The sequence below is a fragment of the Gossypium hirsutum genome, chromosome D13, assembly GCF_007990345.1.
Source record: "Gossypium hirsutum isolate 1008001.06 chromosome D13, Gossypium_hirsutum_v2.1, whole genome shotgun sequence".
Lineage (NCBI taxonomy): Eukaryota > Viridiplantae > Streptophyta > Magnoliopsida > Malvales > Malvaceae > Gossypium > Gossypium hirsutum.
In genome coordinates this window covers 22888290-22908245 of record NC_053449.1, presented here as the reverse complement: position 1 = coordinate 22908245, position 19956 = coordinate 22888290, and the positions used below count along the sequence as shown (strand labels likewise).

The 19956-nt window shown below is 33.7% G+C and overlaps 1 non-coding gene across 1 annotated transcript; it reads right to left on the bottom strand.

The window, feature by feature from the left end:
- Positions 1 to 19101: 19101 nt before the first annotated feature.
- Positions 19102 to 19208, bottom strand: LOC121226068 (small nucleolar RNA R71). Its single transcript, XR_005923964.1, has one exon. It is a non-coding gene; the product is annotated as a small nucleolar RNA R71 (small nucleolar RNA).
- Positions 19209 to 19956: the final 748 nt, after the last annotated feature.

Here is a 19956-nt window from a genome sequence, read left to right as displayed (position 1 = left end):
ATAGCTACCCACACATTTCATTATTTCACAAATTACACCATGAATATTTTACATTTTACAATTAAATCCCTAATTGTCAAATTCATCAAAAATCACTTAACAAAAGTTGTATATTTAAAAATAAGATTTCATTTTCTATCATCAAACTTCATAAAAAACATGGATTCGTTCATGGAAAAACTTAAATCTTTTAACATTTTTGCAAATTAGTCCCTGGGCTAGCTATATTAAGCTACAACGATCTCAAAAACATAAAAATCATTAAAAATGGGATGAAATTTTTCTTACATGCACAAGGTAGCCTAGCCGAACCTTCAAAGCACCAAAAGTGGTGTTTTCTTTCTCCAAAAATTGGTAAAAACTAAGTGAGAAAGATGATACCAATTTTGTTTTGATTTACTCAATTTATTTATTAAATTACTTAATTAACCTTGTAATATAACCATTAAATCACCTAATAAAGTGTCCATAATTTTTCATTCATGATTTTAATGGTTTATTTACAACATAAACCCTCCAATAATTTAATATCATATCTATTTAATCCCTTAACTTATAGAACTCAAGTTTTTCACCTTTTGCAAATTAGTCTTTTTTATCGGATTAAGCATGTAAACGGTAAAATTTCTTAACAAGATTTTTTATACAATACTAGTAACATGCTGTAGACATTAAAATAATAATAAATATTTTCTTATTGGATTTATGGTCCCAAAACCACCGTTTCGATTCCACTAAAAATATGTTGTTACAACTCTCCCCCTAAAAGAATTTTTGTCCCTGAAAATCTTACTAGAAAAGTGGTTCGGATATTGCTTTTTCATAGCTTCCTCAAGTTCCCAGGTGGCTTCCTCTATCCCGTGTTGTTGCCAGAGAAATTTTACTAAATTTATGTTCTTGTTTCTTAATTCTTTCACCTCTCATGCCAAAATTCTGACCGGTTCCTCATTGTACGCTATATCAAACTGAATCTCAACATCCGTCGGCGAGATAACATGTGAAGGGTCAGATCGATACCGTCATAACATAAACACATGAAAGACATTATGAATATTTTCTAATTCTAACAATAAATCTAATCGATACACAACAGGTCTGATCCTTTCAGTAGTCTCATATGGCCCAATAAATCGCGTACTTAGCTTTCCTTTACGACCGAACCGTAGAACTTTCTACCAGGGCGATACTTTCAAGAACACTTTATCACCGACTTGAAATTAATATTTTAACGTTTTAAATCCGCATACGATATTTGTTTATCTGAAGCTACTTTTAAACTATCTTGGATCACCTTCACTTTTTCTTCAATCTCTCAAATCAAATCAACCCCGTGAATCTTTTTCTCATTGAACTTAGTCTAATACAAAGGAGTTTGGAATTTACAACCATTAAAAGCTTCGTACGGTGCCATTTTTATGCTGGATTGATAACTATTATTGTACACGAACTCAACTAACGATAAATATTTCTCCCAGTTGCCTTCAAATTCTAAAACACAAAATTGAAGCATATCTTCAAGTACCCGGATCACTCGTTCAGACTGACCATCTGTCTGAGAATGAAAAGCAGTACTAAAATGTATCCGTATACCAATAGCCTCTTACAACTTGCTCCAGAACCGTGATGTAAACCGCAGATCTCTATTCGAAATAATGGAAATTTACACCCCGTGCAATCTGACAATCTCAGCAACATCTAACTCAACGAATCTCTTAAGAGAATAATCGGTAAGTACAGGAATAAAATGTGCAAACTTCATCAAAATATCAATGAAAACCCAAATTGCATCTCTCTTCCTCGGAGACAAGGGTAATCGCGATATGAAATCCATAGTAACTCGATCCTATTTCAACTTCGGTATCATCACTAGCTACAATAATCCCGAAAGAACCTGATGTTCAGCTTTTACTAACTAACATACTAAACATCTAAATAAAAAATCAGAAATCTCGCGTTTCATTCCCGACCACTAGTATATCTATTTCAAATCATCGTACATCTTATTACTTCTTGGATGAACAGACAAGCTACCATTATGAGATTCGTGTAAGATTCACTGAATAAGCTCTAGATTCTTCGATACGCAAATTCTACCTCTGAACAATAAACAATCATCGGGTTCTATCTGAAATTCTGAATCAAAAGTTGACTCACTTTGTGCTCGTTTAGCTAGCAACTTGTCATCACACTTTTGAGCTTCACAGATCTACTGTAAAAACATCCGTCTAGCTTTCAACTCGACTAAGATTAAGCCATCTTCAGATGATGTCAGTCGCATATTCATCGCTCACAGAGCATAAATGACTTTGTACTCAAAGCATCAACAACTACGTTTTCTTTTCCCGGATGATAATCAATGATCAACTCATAATCTTTTAACAGTTCGAGCCATCTATGCTGTCTCATATTCAAATATTTTTGTAACATTAGATACTTCAAAATCTTATGATCGGTAAAAATATGGCATTTTTCACCGAACAAATGGTGTCGCCAAATTTTCAATGCAAATACGATAGCTGTCAGCTCTATGTCATGTGTCGGATAATTCTTTTAGTGTGGTTTTAACTACCTGGAAGCATAAGCTATTACTTTTCCTTCTTGCATCAAAACACAGCCTAAACCATTTAATGATGCATCGTTAAAAATCACAAATTCTTTACCCCATTCAGGTTGAACTAGAACTGGTGTCTTGGTCAACAGTGCTTTCAACTAATTAAAACTTTTTCGACATTTCTCGGACCATTCAAACTCTACATCTTTCTGTAATAGTCGCGTCATCGGTGTAGCTATCATTGAAAACCCTTTTATGAATCTTCTGTAATGACAAACTAATCCTAGGAAACTTGTAACTTCAGATATGTTTCTTGGTGGTTTCCAGTCAACAGCTGCTAAAATTTTACTTGTATCAACTCTAATGCCATCAGCCAATACTATATGTCCCAAAAAGCCAACTTCTCGGAGCCAAAACTCACATTTTCTAAATTTAGCAAACAATTGTTTATCTCGCAGGGTTTGCAACACAATTCTCAAGTGCTCGACATGCTAAAACTCATCTCATGAATATACAAGAATATCGTTAATAAATAGCATAACAAATTTGTCTAAATACAGTCTAAAATTTATGTTCATCAAGCCCATAAATACTACACGTGCATTAGTTAAACCAAACGACATCACAAGAAATTCATAGTGTCCGTACCTGGTTCTGAATGTAGTTTTCGGCACATTCGAATCTTTCACTCGAAGCTGATAATAGCTAGAACGAAGATCAATCTTTGAAAATACTGTGGCACCTTTCAACTGGTCGAATAGATTGTCAATTCGAGGCACTGGGTATTTATTCTTGATTGTAACCTTGTTAAGCTGACGGTAGTCAATACACAATCTCATGGATTCATTTTTTTTCTTAACGAACAGAACCGGTGCACCCTAAGGTGAAAAGCTAGGTCGAGCAAAACCCTTATCTTTCAATTCCTGAATCTGTGCTTTCAACTCTTTCAACTCAGTAGGAGCCATTCTGTAAGGTGCTATCGAGATTGGTGATGTTCCCAGTACTAGTTCAATAGCAAACTCAACTTCTCTGATTGGCAGTAATCCAAGTAACTCTTCTGAAAACACATCAGGATACTCGCAAACCACCAACACTAATTCAAGCTTCTATTCAGACACTTTAATATCCAACACATATGCAAGGTAAGCATTGCAACCTTTTCTCACATATTTCTACACTAACATAGCTAAAATAACCATAGGCAACCCACTCACACTATCTGATTCAATACGAAAAGTCTCATCGTTCTGGCATTTCAATACAATAAGCTTTCGTCTACAGTTTACAACGTCATGTAAAGTTAACCAATCCATAGCCAAAATCACATCAAACTCGTTAAATGGCAACAACATGAAATCAGCCAGAAAACTATAACCCCGAGTCATCAATGAATAGTTCTTGCAAACTTTATCAACTAATACATGCTGACCTAGGGGGTTCGACACTTTAACCAAGAATTCAGTGGGCTCAATAGGTAAATTCTTACTAGACACTAAATTCGTGCACACATATAATGAGTTGATCCCAAATCAATCAAAGCAATAACATCAGTGTCAAAGATAGAGAAAATACCCGTAATAACATCTGGCGCAGAAGCTTCCTCTCATGTGCGAATAACATAAGCCCTACTTAGTGCTCGTGCCTCGAATCTCACAGTAGAGTCTTTTATTAGACCATGACTACCACTCACATTACGAGGTGGTCTACCCCTTCTTGCAGTGTTGTTTGGTTGAACATTTTGAACCTTCTCTTTCTCAGATATTTTTGGGAAATAATGGATAAAATGCTTAAATGAACCACATTTGAAACACGCCCCATCTTTTTCTCTACACTTGCCAAAATGTTGACGCCCACACCGTTGACAATCAGGTTTATTGTCTTTAACGCTACCTACGCTAGCCATTGATGTTGCTTGCGTCTTGGAATCTGCATACTGTTTGCCAAAGTCTCTATCAAGGTATCCCACTTATGCAATCGAATTGCTATGGTGTTCTTTCGATCCTTCGATTGTGATTGATACGACTTTCCAATCAACCTTTTTCTTGAATCCTTGGCTTCAAAATCAGCTTTTCTTTTCTCTTTGCTAAGCTATTCAGCTTTATGTGCTCTGGCAACTAAAATAATGAATTCTTTCAATTCGAGAATCCCAACTAGAAGCTTTATATCCTTGTTTAATTCAACTTCAAACCGTTTACACATTGCAGTCTCGATCGGAATGTACTCCCGGGCATATTTACTCAATCAAAGTGTGACACCCCTAAAGTGACCCTAGTCGGAAAGTGGTTTCGGGACCACTAAACCGAGTCATAAAGATAATTAACCGTCATAGTTGATGCTCATTATATGTACATATGCATGTGTGAAAATTTCATGTTTGAATTTTGTTAATGGTAAGTGAATTTTATCAAATAGGACTTATGTGAGAAAATTTGGAAATGTGCTAGGCAAATGTAAAGTGGCCTAATAATGCATGTTGTGAAATGATGGGTTTACATGTCAAATTCCCCACCTTAGAGGAAGTGGCCGGCCATGAGGGTATGGGATACAAAGCATATGCATTTTGTATTAATATTATAATGACTACATGGTTTTATAATAGGAAATAAGTATTAAAAGAAAAACATATTAAAGACATTTTATGCTAATATGTGTGGGAAGAACAATAAAATATGAGGGGAGTGGGAGGAGAAACCAAAGTTGTTTCATCCTTGCTCCCCCATTTTGCCGAAACTAGAAGAAAAAAAAGGCTTCATCCTCTTTGTTTTTCTTGACCGAAAAATCAAAGGAAGAAGAAAGAGCTCTCTTGCTTATGTTCGGTTTGGATGAGGATTAAGAAGAGGTAAGTACCTTGAAATTCTTGGAAAAATTTTGTATAAAGAAGGTGGTTAGTTCAAGTTCTAATCATTCCATGGCTTAAGTTTTGATTGTTAGGAGGTTTAATAGTTGGCCAAGTAGTTTGAAGCTCTTAGCACATATATTTTTTCTTCTTCTTTCTTGAAGGTTGAAATTTAGGTTGTTATTAAGGAGGTGCCGAATGTGGTCCTTGAAGGGCCTTGAGGAACAATATATGTGGCTTGGGTTATAACATTCGGCCATGGTAGTTTGAGGATTAAGGATTTTATTTCTTGTTAAAATTGGATGAGTCTTAGTGTGTGAAGTGTTTGAACTAACTAAGGATCAAATAGATGCATGGGTACAAAGTAGGAAGAATCGGCTACTATGGTTGACACTAATGCCGAATGTAAAAATGTTATATTAAATAATGTATGTGATTTGAGTTAATGATATGAAAAGAATATTTAGATGTATTATAATTGATTAAGTAATAAATCAAAAGTTGCTAAAATTGCCATTTCTTTAGCCGAATATGTGTTTGATCAATGAAGAATTTGTTGAAGAATATAGGTGAACTTGGTAAGAGTATTCGGCTTAGTGTATAAATGATATAAAGATTTTTTAAATTTATTTTGGTTAGATGTATGTATGATTAAGTATATTCGGCAATATACTTAAAGTGAGTACATGATATTATTGAGCTTAAGTATATGGATATGTGTATATGTGGTCATATAATGACATTTTGGGTTGAAAATTTAATGATATGTGATTGCCGAACGTGATAAATAAATTCATATTATTGGTTTAAATATTGAATACTCCTATTTGTATTCTCTAAGCTCAAGAGCAAAGGGGAACTAAATCCGATAAAGGGAAGGAAAAAGTGGTCGAATAGCCATCGGAATCGTTCGACAACATCCGAGGTAAGTTTTAAGTGTTTAAACGTTGAGTAAATTCAATTATAATAGGACATGATGAGTTGATTTAATAAGATAAGATGTGGCCATGATATGTTCTAAGCTCAAATGGTAAGTTCTTAAGTGTTTGAGCTTGGGAATTTAAGGGTAATTTGAAATAGTCTGCTTCGGACAGCAGCAGTAACGTGACTTTAGAAAATCACCATAAATTCATGGACTTGAATTAGAGGCTGAATGAGACATGAAATTAAAGCTTAATTAGTCTAGTTTCTTATAAAAGAAACTATGTAAGCAAAGGAATTTTCGATAATGAGATACTTAAAGTTGTGTGAGACAGCGCAGAATGACACTGTAATCCTCTGTTCTGTTTTTAGAAAATCATTATAAATTGTAAAAAAATGGTTATAAGATAAAATTTATATGCTTAGACTCCTTAATGAGTCTAGTTTCAAATGAAATCAAATACAACACATTTTGAATTCTGTAAAATGAGAAATTTGATTCGTAGCGAAGAGTGGTCAGATTAGTCAAACAGTGAAACAGGGGAAACTTTAAGAAAAATCTGGTATTGATTGGCCAAACCTAAAATTCTGGAAATTTTATGGATGGAAGATATACGAGTCTATATTCAGGAAAAATTAACGGAAAGTGATTTGGAGCTTTGTAGCTCCAGTTATAAATAATTTAGTGACTATTGCTCAGGAAAAACAGCTTGTGCTGAATTTGAGATTATGTTGTGAACCTTGATAAACTTGTTTTAGTTGCTCATAAGCTATTGATTAAACCCATACTTGAATTCTAAATCGTGGTATTGTAAGTTTATGAGTATTCGAATATGAAATGATAGTAAGGCCTAATGGCCGATGTGATGAATGTGAAAGTGTATATATATGTGATAGGGCCTAATGGCCGATGTGATGAATGTGAAAGTGTATATACGTGATAAGGCCTAATGGCCGATGTGATGAATGTGAAAGTGTATATACGTGATAAGGCCTAATGGCCGATGTGATGAATGTGAAAGTGTATATGTGTGATAAGGCCTAATAGCCGACGTGATGAATGTGAAAGTGTATATGTGTGATAAGGCCTAATAGCCGACGTGATGAATGTGAAAGTGTATATGTGTGATAGGGCCTAATAGCCGATGTGATGAATGTGAAAGTGTATATGTGTGATAGGCCTAATAGCCGACGTGATGAATGTGAAAGTGTATGTGTGTGATAAGGCCTAATAGCCGATGTGATGAATGTGAAAGTGTATATATGTGATAAGGCCTAATGGCCGATGTGATGAATGTGAAAGTGTATATATGTGACAAGGCCGAGTGGCCAACGTAATGGATGTGGAAGTGCATAAATGTGATAAGTCCCGAAAGGCATTTGTGTCAGTACTATATCCGGGTTAAAACCCCGCAGGCTTTATGCGAGAATATTATCACTGATTAATGTCCTTAAGCTTCGTGCTTGTACTATATCCGAGCTCTAAAGACCCGATGACTACGTGTGGGGATTTTGTCCGGGTAAGACCCGATAACTTCGTGTGGAGATTATGTCCGGGTAAGACTTCGTAATAAGAATTGCTTATAAATATATTCAATGCGAAAGGTTAAACAGGTATGTACTTCAAGTTTATATGTGAGCTTGATTTGCACTAAATCATAAGGTAGTTATGTGATGCATACGAAAGCAATCTATGAGACTATTCCTGTGATTATGTGACATCGGATCAGTGTGAGAGGTGATGTGAAATCATACGATATATCTATGTCACATGAGCTCACTTTTATGTGAAAGTTTATCTGCCTATTGTATATGATGAGATGTGCAGATTCGGTAAAGGGATGGTATGCCCGAAGGAAGAGTGAAATAAAAATACGAACAACTATGTTATAATTTGATTGTTATCTGTTGACACTGCTTAAAACTTACTAAGCATTGTAATGCTTACTCCGTTTACTCTGTTTCCTCTGTTTTATAGATCTCATTGCGAAGCTACAGGCTCGGGGATCGTCAGCAACTAGTCACACTATCACTATCCACTGTTTGGTACTGCTGTGTTTCGGATTGTCTTATGGCATGTATAAGATAGACTAGTGGCGGAAGAATATTTCGGTTAATGTATATAGCCATGCGAAAATGGCTTATATATGTTTGAGCATAATGTTATAATCATTTGGTATGGAATTGGTTAATCGCTATCATGAATTGTGCTATTTATGCTAAAAGGGCTAGTTGAATCATGGAAACTATGAAATAGGTAAAGTCTACCTTAAAGGCAGATGCTGGCAGCAGCAGTGATGTAGATTTGGAAAATCACTAAAAATAGTAGGATTGGAATTAAATAGTGAATAAATTATGTAAACGAACCTTGATGAATCTATTTTCATAGAAAAGTAACGAAATGATCATATGGACAGTATGTTAAGAGATATTCAGGTTCTCGTGAGAAGGGGCCAGAACGGTTTCTGGATTCCCTGTTCCGACTTTGGAAATTCATTATAAATTAACCAGAGATAATTAGAAGTCATGCCATATATGTATGGATTCCTCTCTGAGTCTAGTTTCTATAGAAACAAACGGATTCAGTATTGAAGCCCTGTGCAGGGAGATATCCAAGTCGTAATGCGCAAAGGTCAGTGTAGTCGATCCCTGTAACATGGGAGACTTTGACTAATAAACTGTACTAATTGGCCTGACCAAAAATTCTAGAAAAAAATATGTAGATGGGCATATGAGTCTAGTTTCAGGGAAAAATTACGAAACTGATTTTCAAGTTGTGAAACTCAAGATATGATTTTTAAAGCGATTAGTACGCAGATTGGCAGTGTCTGGGAAATTTTTTTTATAAGTGGTTAAAGTCTGCTAACACCTCGTGTTCGACTCCGGTGACGTTCTCGGGTTCGGGGTGTTACACAAAGTCCCATTTATACTCTGATACTGTCATATGACCTTGCTTAAGCTCAAGAAATTCTTTACGCTTCTGATCCAGAAATCTCTGATAATGTACTTTTTCCTGAACTCGCTTTGAAAGAATTCCCAGTCGATACACTCTCTCGACAATACTAAATCAAGGTATTCAAGCACTGATATACTGAATCTTTTAGTACAGATATTGCACACTTTACACATTCAGCTGGTGTACAAGACAACTAGTCGAAAACTCTAATAGTATTCTCTAACCAAAACTCAACTCTCTCAAGATTATCATCAACTGTAGCTCAAAATTCTTCAGCCCCATATTTATCAATTTTGTCAACAAGTGGCTTATTAGCTCGTAAAGGTTCTAAACTTTGAGGAATAATGAAGATCGATTGGGGGATAGGTGGGGGTGGAGGTCGTTGAGCAGCCAAGTTCATCCGTACGAACTCAATAAACCACTCACTCATCATTTGGAAGAAAGATTTCTTAGTTTCTCCTCCTCAACCCTCAGATAGAGGCCTCAAGCCACTTGACGCTACTCCTAAATGGAGGCTTGCACGTTACTTTTCAGTTGTCATGTGTCACCTGGGGACACATGGCCGTGTGTCACACATGGCTAAGAAACATGCCCAAGTCTCTGCCCATGTGGACAAAAATAGGCCATTTTACAAGCCATTTTTCTCACCCAAACATGAATATACCTAAAACCAAATTGCACATATGCACCAGCCTTAATAAGGCACCAAAATCAAGCATAAACAAATCATATACATTAGGTATAACATCATACAACCAATATGCCCTTAGGCACCTGAAATGACAATATAAAAAATATGTTCCACCATGTATTCAATATGGCAAAAATGACTAGGTAACTTTCAATTAAACTTGCATTAATTTAAACCATTGAATTAACTTACCATTACCTATCACATGGTATAAAATATGCCATTCATTCACTAACATCAATAGACATATATATACCTTTCTTAAAAAGTTACCAAACCACATCAAGTTACAAGACTTATACAATATGCATATTCATCTATCACAATTCAAACATATTAAGGCAAACATCGACCATAATAAGGTTAATCTTTACAAACCAAAAATTAAGCTCATATCAACATCAAAATGCTAAATCACAAGCCAAACAAAATGGCTATTCCAACAACCAAAACATAGGACCAACATTAGCCAAGATACCTATACATGTCATCATAACCAAAATTAAACATCCGAAAGTACCGAAAGAGCCGATAGATAGTGTGATAGATCTCTAATGACTTTCCAACTTGAGCGAGCTTCCGACAACTACAGACATAGAAAAATAAACACAAACTAAGCATGTCATGCTTAGTAAGTTCATAACAAATATAGTCTAAATTTGTCAATACATTAAACAACCACAAAGCATGTATATCCCAAATCAACATGAGCACAACTAATTCGAAAACTCATATATATACATTCTTACTTTTAATTTCCAAAAAGGTACACATTACTTATCTTTCACCATATTAATTTAATTTACATTGAAAGCTCTTACCGAAGCTCACACGAGGTAATAATACAATGATTAACACATCTATTTTCATGATTCAATAACCGAAGTTTTCCCTTTTCATAGTTCGACAACTGAAGCTATCCCTTTTCATAATTTGATTGTCGTCATCATCCCTTTTCATAGTTCGATGGTCGTCATCATCCCTTTTCATAGATTGATAGCTGAAGTCATCCCTTTTCATAGATTGATAGCCAAAGCCATCCCTTTTCATAGTTCCATGGTCGTCACCATCCCTTTTCATAATCGATAGCTAAAGCTATTCGTTTTCATTCATCGATAATCATCGTTACGTTGTTGGATCTTTTCATCAACACTCAATTTAATATTATACAATAATAGCATTCAACTCATAAAATAAAAATGAAACTTAAACGCATGAATTTACCTTGACATAAATGTAGAAAAATGAAGTCGACTAATCTGAAGCTTTTTTTTAGCTCGATCTAGAACCGTATGTGGTTTATCTTGATCTAAATGAATAAATTTAGCTCAGTTCAACAATCATTCTAATTAATTTAACTCAAATTCACATTTTAGCAAAATTACAATTTGGCCCCTATACTTTTGATTTCTTACAAATTAGTCCTTAGGCTCGTAAAATGAAATTCATGAAATTTCATCCCTACCTAGGCCTAATCGAATATCATAAAAGCTTATAGCAGCCCATACATTTCATTATTTCACAAATTATACCATGAATATTTTACATTTTACAATTAAATCCCTAATTGACAAATTCATTAAAAATCACTTAACAAAAGTTGTTTATCTAACAACAAGATTTTTATTTTCTACCATAAAACTTCATAAAAAAACATGGATTCATTCATGGAAAACCTTAATTCTTTTAACAATTTTACAAATTAGTCCCTGGACTAGCTAGATTAAGCTACAACAATCCCGAAAACATAAAAATCATTAAAAACGGGATGTAAAATTGCTTACATGCACAAGGTAGCCTAGTTGAACCTTCAAAGCACCAAAAATGGTGTTTTCTTTTTCCAAAAATTAGTGGAAACTAAGTGAGAAAGAGGATACCAAAATTTTGTTTTGTTTTACTTAATTTATTTATTAAATTATTTAATTAACCTTGTAATATAACCATTAAATCACCTAATAAAGTGTCCATAATTATCCAGTCATGATTTTAATGGTTTATTTATAGCATAAACCCTCCAATCATTCAACATCATAGTTATTTAATCCCTTAACTTATAGAACTCAAGCTTTGCACCTTTTGCAAATTAGTCTTTTTTATCGAATTAAGCATGTAAATGGTAAAATTTCTTAACGAGGTTTTTCATACGATACTAATAACATACTGTAGAATTAAAATAATAATAAAAATAAATATTTTCATATCAAATTTGTGGTTCCAAAACCAGCATTCCGGTTTCACTGAAAACGGGTTGTTACAACTGTAAATTGTATCCATCGCCAGAACAAGGTTAGGGGTGTTACAAGGGTTCAATTCAAAATGGCAATTCTTAATAACAGGTCGAGCAGTACTAGGCTTTAACCAGTTCATGTTAAAGGGAATTGCCCCTAACACCCGCATCATCTTACTAAATTCGATCAACAAATTAATTTGGAAGAGGTATGTTACAAGTTAAGTTTCATATGGTTAGTCTTAGAAACTTCCCTTATGGATGTCTTGCCACAAATATCCATGACTTTGCACGAACACTACCGCCTATAGAGAAAAAGAGAAATGTTAGTAAAAAATAGGAACAACTAAAAATTAAAATAATATCTATAGTTTAAAATTTTCCAAATTATTCTATTAATCGTAAAACTTAAAACTAATTGAGTGGCATTGCCTCCCGGCAACGACGCCAACAACTTCACCACCTTCAGACGTACTAACGCCTAGAGTGCAAATCATGCAACCAAATATAATCGTTAGGCAGTTTCCACAAGTATATGGGTCAGGTTGTATATAGATTTATGCAACGAAGTATTAGAGTACTCTAAGGATCGTACCTAAGGGAGGCGAAACTAAACTAACCCTAACTCTTATGTTAATAGATCTAATTAGTAATTTAATCAAATTATATTATGATGAATCCTAAGGTGATGAAAAATCATATTTTATAAAAATAATTCAAATGCATTAAAATAAAGACACGAAAATAATTTGTAGACTTTATCAATTCTATGGACGAAAAACTAACTTGCTTCAGTGGTCATAACAAACTCCTATTTTGGGTTCTATTCAATCAACTAGTCATTAACCTAGCAAGATCTCTCAATCTTCCACTAAACTACTAAGTCAGTAAGAACTACTTATCGTTCGACCTCACAATCTAAACCGGATTGGGTAAGGTGTTCACAAATAGGCAATACCAATTTGGGGTTCATTCACACGTAGATGACTTCTTACGGTTGTCAGGCCTAGGTTTTAGGTTCATCCTATGCCAACTAGCTAATCTGCTAAGAAACCCTACATAGAAGTTAATTACTCCCTCGTCCACTCGCTAATCTCCCATAAAAGGACTAGTTCCTCGTGGATCTAATAAACATCATAAACTTGATTGAAAAGATAAACATAAATAACAGATCAAGAATAGAGTTGAAGAAGAATCCTAGTATATTGATTTAGCACAAATGATAATCCGCAAAGATTCGATTGTCTTTACAAATCATCCAAAGAATGAAAGAAAATAAAAAGTAAAAATACATTGACAAAGGAAACCCAAGTACAAAATAAACTAGAAAGAAACTAAGAATAAAAATAAATGAAAGTCGTCTACTCAAACTTCAATAAAGACTGTCTAGGAAGTGTTTAGAGTTTTCTGTTGATAGGCTTAGGGTTGGTCGTCATCCATTGACCTAATTCAGTTGACGTTTTAGCATTAAAGTCAATTGTATGGACCAAAACATCCTTGTCTCATTAATTCCCCTCATCAAGGCGATGTCGCGACACCTTACTGCCTATGTCACGATAATGATGGAAGTTTATAAGCTTAGGCTAGATTTCAGGGTTGTGTCGCAGCACACCCTGTCTATGTTACAACACTGAAGGCATTTTGCTCCTTTTAAGTGCTTTCTCTATGTTGCAACATCGACCCTCTATGTTGCAACATCGCGGCCAATCTCATGTTCTTATGCCTCAAAATGATGTCCTATACGCTCACTAAATACGTTAGCCACCCTTTAGGCCTATTTTGGCCCATAAGTTCATGTAAATGGCTCAAATCACACTTTTTATTATTTGTGAAATTAAATTAAAAACTAAGTAAAAACTTAACGAAATTGCTTTTATATGATATCCTCAAGTACGAAAATGGTTTAATTCGCTACAACGATTTGCGGTAGACCAATAGCCTATTGGCTTGGAACCCGGTGGATGATCAAGTAAGGTGCAAGTTTAATTTCCCATTATTGAATTCATCTCATCATTTATAGCTTCTTTTCAAAAAGCAAAGTCTTGAGATTTCATTTTTTCTTCAAGTGTAATATGATCTTATTTTGTATTATAGCAATAAGGTATCTTATTGCGTATACTTTAATCTTTACCTTTTACAAAGAACATAATAAAATTTGGTCCAAATTTTTTTTACCCATTTAATCCTATTACTTCTTCTTAATTCTTGACAAGGTTCATCTTATTATCAACTTGTTCCAATGGAATCTCATTCTCATTTGAAGAATGAATGAATTATTGTGGATATAAAAGTCTTGAAATAGAAAAAAATATATTTTCATTAAAAATGACATCTATTTATTGAATAAAAATATTAATTGAAATTGAATCATATGATATAAATATGCATTCAATTCCTTTTTCACCTAAAGTTTTACATTTAGGTGTTGTAACTTTGACAATATCTTTATAGCCCCAAACCTTAAAATAATTAAGGTTTGGTTTCCTTTTCTTCCATTATTCATAGGAGGTTATTTTAGTTTCCTTATTAGGAACTCTATTCAACATGTGAAAATATATTCGAACAACTTCTCTCCAAAAACCTTGTCCAAAACTTGAATATGATAACATTGAATTTACCATTTAGTTAGGATTTTATTTTTCCTTTGAGCTACACCATTTTGTTGCAATGTATAAGGGGCTGAAACTTCATGGATAATCCAAGTGGATTCAAAATAACTTGGATTACAGTATTCTCCACCTCTATTCAATCTTAAGCACATGATAAATGATTCACATCGAAGTTCAACTTCAGATTTATAAACTTTAAATTTATCACGCGTTCCATCTTTTGAATGCAATAAATATACACAACAATATCTAGAATAATCATCAATAAAAGTAACAAAATATTTCTTTCCACCTAATGTAGGAGTATTATGAATGCCACATAAATCGATATGTATCAAATCAGGCTTTTTTGTCTTCCTTTTAACTTTATGGAAAGGGTTTCTTGTAATGTTAGTTAACATACAGGTATTGTATTTTTCAATATTATTATTAAAAATAGGAATTGAATCAAACTTATGCATGTCATTCAATTTTCCATAATTCCAATGACCTAATATGTAATGCTATAAACAAGAAGATTCAACCATATAAATAGAAATAATATCTTTATTTTTATTAATAATATTGAGTTTGAACATACACTCGTACATATACCCTTTCCCTAAAAAAATTCCTCCTTTAGACAACATAAACTTATCTGCCTTAAAAACAAGTTTGAAACCAAACTTATTCAATAGACTTCCAAACACTAAATTCTTCCTAACTTCTGGTACATAATATATATCATTCAAGGTTAAAACATTTCCAAAAGTGAATTGTAGTTGAACAGACCTTCTGCCTTCGAGTGTTGCAGCGGAAGAATTTCCGATGTACAAGTCATTTTCATATTCATATTAGGTGAACTTTTTGAACATGCTTTTGTCGTTACACACATGTTTGGTTGCTCCAGTATCAATCTACCATGAATTATCATCTTGCGCAATATTAATTTTAGAAATAATGGCAACAAACATTTCTTTACTATAATCCTTAGAAGAAGATTTCTTCATTAAAAATCGACATTCATTCTTGAAATATCCCGGCTTACCACAATGGTAGCATGAGCCTTTTTGTTTCTTTTTGAACTTAAGTGCTCTAACAGTCTATTTGAACTTTCTCTTGGATGGTTTAGTACTCTGTACTTCCTCCGTAACATGTACTTTGGCATTTTCATAATTTAGGTTCTGATCTTACTTTCAATATTCTTCTTCAATACGAATATGATTTGCTAAAGCCTCAAAAGATATTCCCTCTTTCTTATGTTTAAAACTTCTTTTAAAATCTTTACAAGATGGAGGAAGTTTGTCTATAATGGATGATACAACAATTATTTCATCCATTTTCATATCATATTGCTTAAACTAATTTAACACTTTTTTCAATATCATGAAATTACTCCATGACAGAACAATCATAAATCATTTAATAATTATTGAAATGTATGACAAGAAATTTCTTACTAGTAGCATCTTTTGTCATGTATTTTGTCTCAAATTTTCCCATAGTTCCTTAACAGTGACTATTGGAATAAATCCAGTTTGAAAACGATTTTCTTACACAGAGAAAAATTAATATTTTGAAAATTGACCCGATTTGTGATATTTATAGCAATAAACATTAGACCGAAACCATACCTATGTTTTTGGATAAGCAGATCCTTAATTTTTTGGCTTTCACCAAACGAACTTCTTTGCTACTCTCGTACCATGAACTGTTTCGAGTGTGGGCTCAAATCAATTGAATCGGTAGAATTGTTATTTTTGAAAAATATTTTTAATAGTTGAGAATAAATTCTCTCTATTTTTCAGTAGAGTAATGTAAACGGAAAAATATATAGGATTTTTCCTATGTAATTTATCACCTTTCTAGTTACATTTGTTGTTAAAACTAAATAATTGTCTAATAAATTAATAAAATATGTGAAAATATGAAATTAGGACGTAGAAATTATTAAAATGTGATTTTATGCTTTATTATATAGTTTTCATGCAATAAATGGCTTATTTTATATTAATTTGAATATATTATATTTTTTTAAGACATAAAGTGGGCCATGCATGATTAAATTAAATAATAAAATATAAAATTATTTTTAATAATTCATTTTAAAATATTTCGTTAATAATTTGGGTCTTAATTAATTAAATTGGATAAATTTAATTCTTTGGTCCTCTAACTTGTTGATTTATTTTGGACAGGTCTGATAGCTTTGCTGGATTACAAAATCGTCCATAATGGAAACAAAGTCAACCTAAAATTTGGCTGCACATGGCTGCCCATAAACCAATTTTTGGTTTAATTGCACAAGGTCCTTAAAAAGTTGAAGAAATTAGAGATTTACCTGAAGATTTGCACTTGACCAAGTCTCAATCTTGAGTTGTTGTGGTACTCAAATTGACCAAGAATCAAGGAAAAATCAGCACAACTTACTAAAATTATGGCCGGCCACCCATGGAAAATGCTTCAAAAGATGGAAACTCATATTTTTAGCAAACTATCTCTCTCTCCTCACCTATAAATAAGACCCTCTCATTCCTTCATTCATCATCCCTCCAGCATCCATCAAGCATCATTCTATCTTTTTCTCTTAGCCTTTTCCATTCTCACCCCTAGCATCATCTCTTCATAGAGATTTTAGCAATTAAGCCTCTTAAAGAACCCTTGGTCGGCCACCTTGGAGAACCATTAACAAAGGAGAAAAGGAAAGGAACGAAGGAGTCTCGTCAGTCAGAGTCTTGGGTGACAGCCACTCTGAATTGGGTTTAATCTTTCTTTTCTTTAAATTAATATAAAGATAATTGCTATGTGTTCTTTGTTCTTGTTTACAACACTATTAGCTTAATTTTATTTAAGCTGGGATGATTGCTTTGATTAAATCATATTTATTTGATTCATACTTATAATGTTTGTGACTCAATCGATCATGTTTTCAATTAAAATCAAGTATGTATTTCGTTCATACGTGATTGAAATGCACCTGAATTAGCTAATTGATCCTAACTAGACGATGACTAATGGATGCATAATTGAAATGTGCATGCTCAATTTAGATCCTAACACGATTGAATTGTAGGTTGCATAACAACTCTAACCAAGCTCTGTTATCTGCATAGTTTTTAGATTTGTGTGATTAAATTGTTCCAAACCTAACACGTCCCTGTTACCTCACACGAATGCTAAGAAACCCTTAGTAAATAAGGATCAGTAAAATGTGTATTTACTAAGTAAAGGATTTTGAAAGGACCTAACGTGGTTTCCAAACTCATGAAAGATCGAGTTGCCATAGAATGTTTTTCCAAATGTTATTAAGCATGTTGATAATAAATTGAGTTTAATTAAAGTAATTATCCTAGTTTATTTATGTTATAATTGTTGCAATTTGTGTTTAATTTTACTAAAATCTATTTTAATCATATAGTTTGCATACTTAGGATAATTGGCATTAGGGATCATTGCATTTAGTTTAATATATTTTAATCACCACTTCTCAACTATATTGTGTTTTTATTTACCAAATTGTTAATATAATTTTACAAATTAAGTGACTTAGGACAAATACAATCCCTGTGGAGACAATAATTCAATACTTACTTATTACTTGATAACGACTATGTACACTTGCACAAACTTTAGTGTTACAAGTTTTTAGGCCGTTGCCGGGGATTGTCAACTATTGCCATAGTCATTTTTTTCTTGAAATTATTTATTTTCAATTTAATTTATTTCTAACATTACTAACTTATTCTTTTTAATTTTTGTGATTTTCTTTTCAGGTGTTTATGAGCATAGATCGAATTATCGATTTACTCCCTGTAGACCCTGAAATTGAGCGAACTTTCAGACAACAAAGACGTGAATAAACAGCTCAAAGACTAGTCGAGATAGACCTTGGAAATCAGAATCAAGACTAAGGTAATGAAGCCGATTATGTATGAAATCCTATTATCATTGCCGATGATAGGGATCGATGCATCAGACAATATGTTGTGCCACTTTTCAATGAGTTAAACCTAGGAAGTAGAAGGCTAGATATTGAGGCAACCTAGTTTGAATTGAAACCAGTGATGTTTCAAATGCTACAAACGGTGGGCCAATTTAGTGGTATGCCCACAAGAGATCCACATCTCTACTTCCGATTATTTATGAAGGTGAGTGGTTCATTCAAGATAGCTGGTGTGACTGAAGGCGCACTAAGGTTGAAGTTGTTTCTGTACTCGTTGCAGGATCGAGCACGAGCATGGCTCAATTCATTGCCACCAAGTTTCATATCTACATGGAAAGAATTAGTAGAGATATTTTTTGTTAAGTATTTCTCACCTAGCAAAAACGGTAAGTTAAGGAACGAGATCTCAACTTTCTAACAATTGGATGACGAGTCTTTGTATGAGACTTGAGAGAGATTCAAGGAGTTACTTCGTAAGTGTCCTCATCATGAGATTCCTCATTGTATCCAGTTGGAGACATTCTATAATGGTCTCAATGAAAATACAAGATTGATGGTAGATGCTTCCGCGAATGGTGTAATTTTGTCTAAGTCTTATAAAGAGGCTTATGAGATCATCGAGAGGATCGCGAGTAATAACTATCAATTGCCAACAAATCGAACAGCTTCAGGAAGACGTGTAGCTGGAGTTCATGAAGTTGACACCCTCACTTCATTATCAGCTCAAGTATCGTCTATTTCTTCTATGTTAAAATAGTTAACCGCTAATAGTACTAATAATTTTGTAGCTCAGCCACCCAGTCCGTTTGAAATAGTTTCCTATGTGTACTGTGGGGAAGGTCATTCGTTCGAGAATTGTCCATCAAATCCTAAGTCGGTGTACTATATGGGGAACCAATATTAAAATAGGAGTGGAAAAGGACCCTAGTCCAACTTTTACAATCCTTCATGGTGTAATCATCCTAAATTTTCTTGGATAAACAAAGGAAATGGACCAAAAAACAACTTATTGCAACAAAGACCCAACCAATCTCAAGGGTATAACCAGCCAGCTCCAAAACCACCTCAAGCTGAGGCATCAAACAGTTTGAAGAACTTGTTGAAAGCCTATATGGAAAAGAATGACGCTTTGATCCAAAGCTAAGCAGCAACACTGAAAAATTAGGAAAATGAAATGGGTCAGTTAGCTACGGAGCTACGTAATAGACCTTAAGAAACCTTTCCGAGTGATACTGAGAATTCA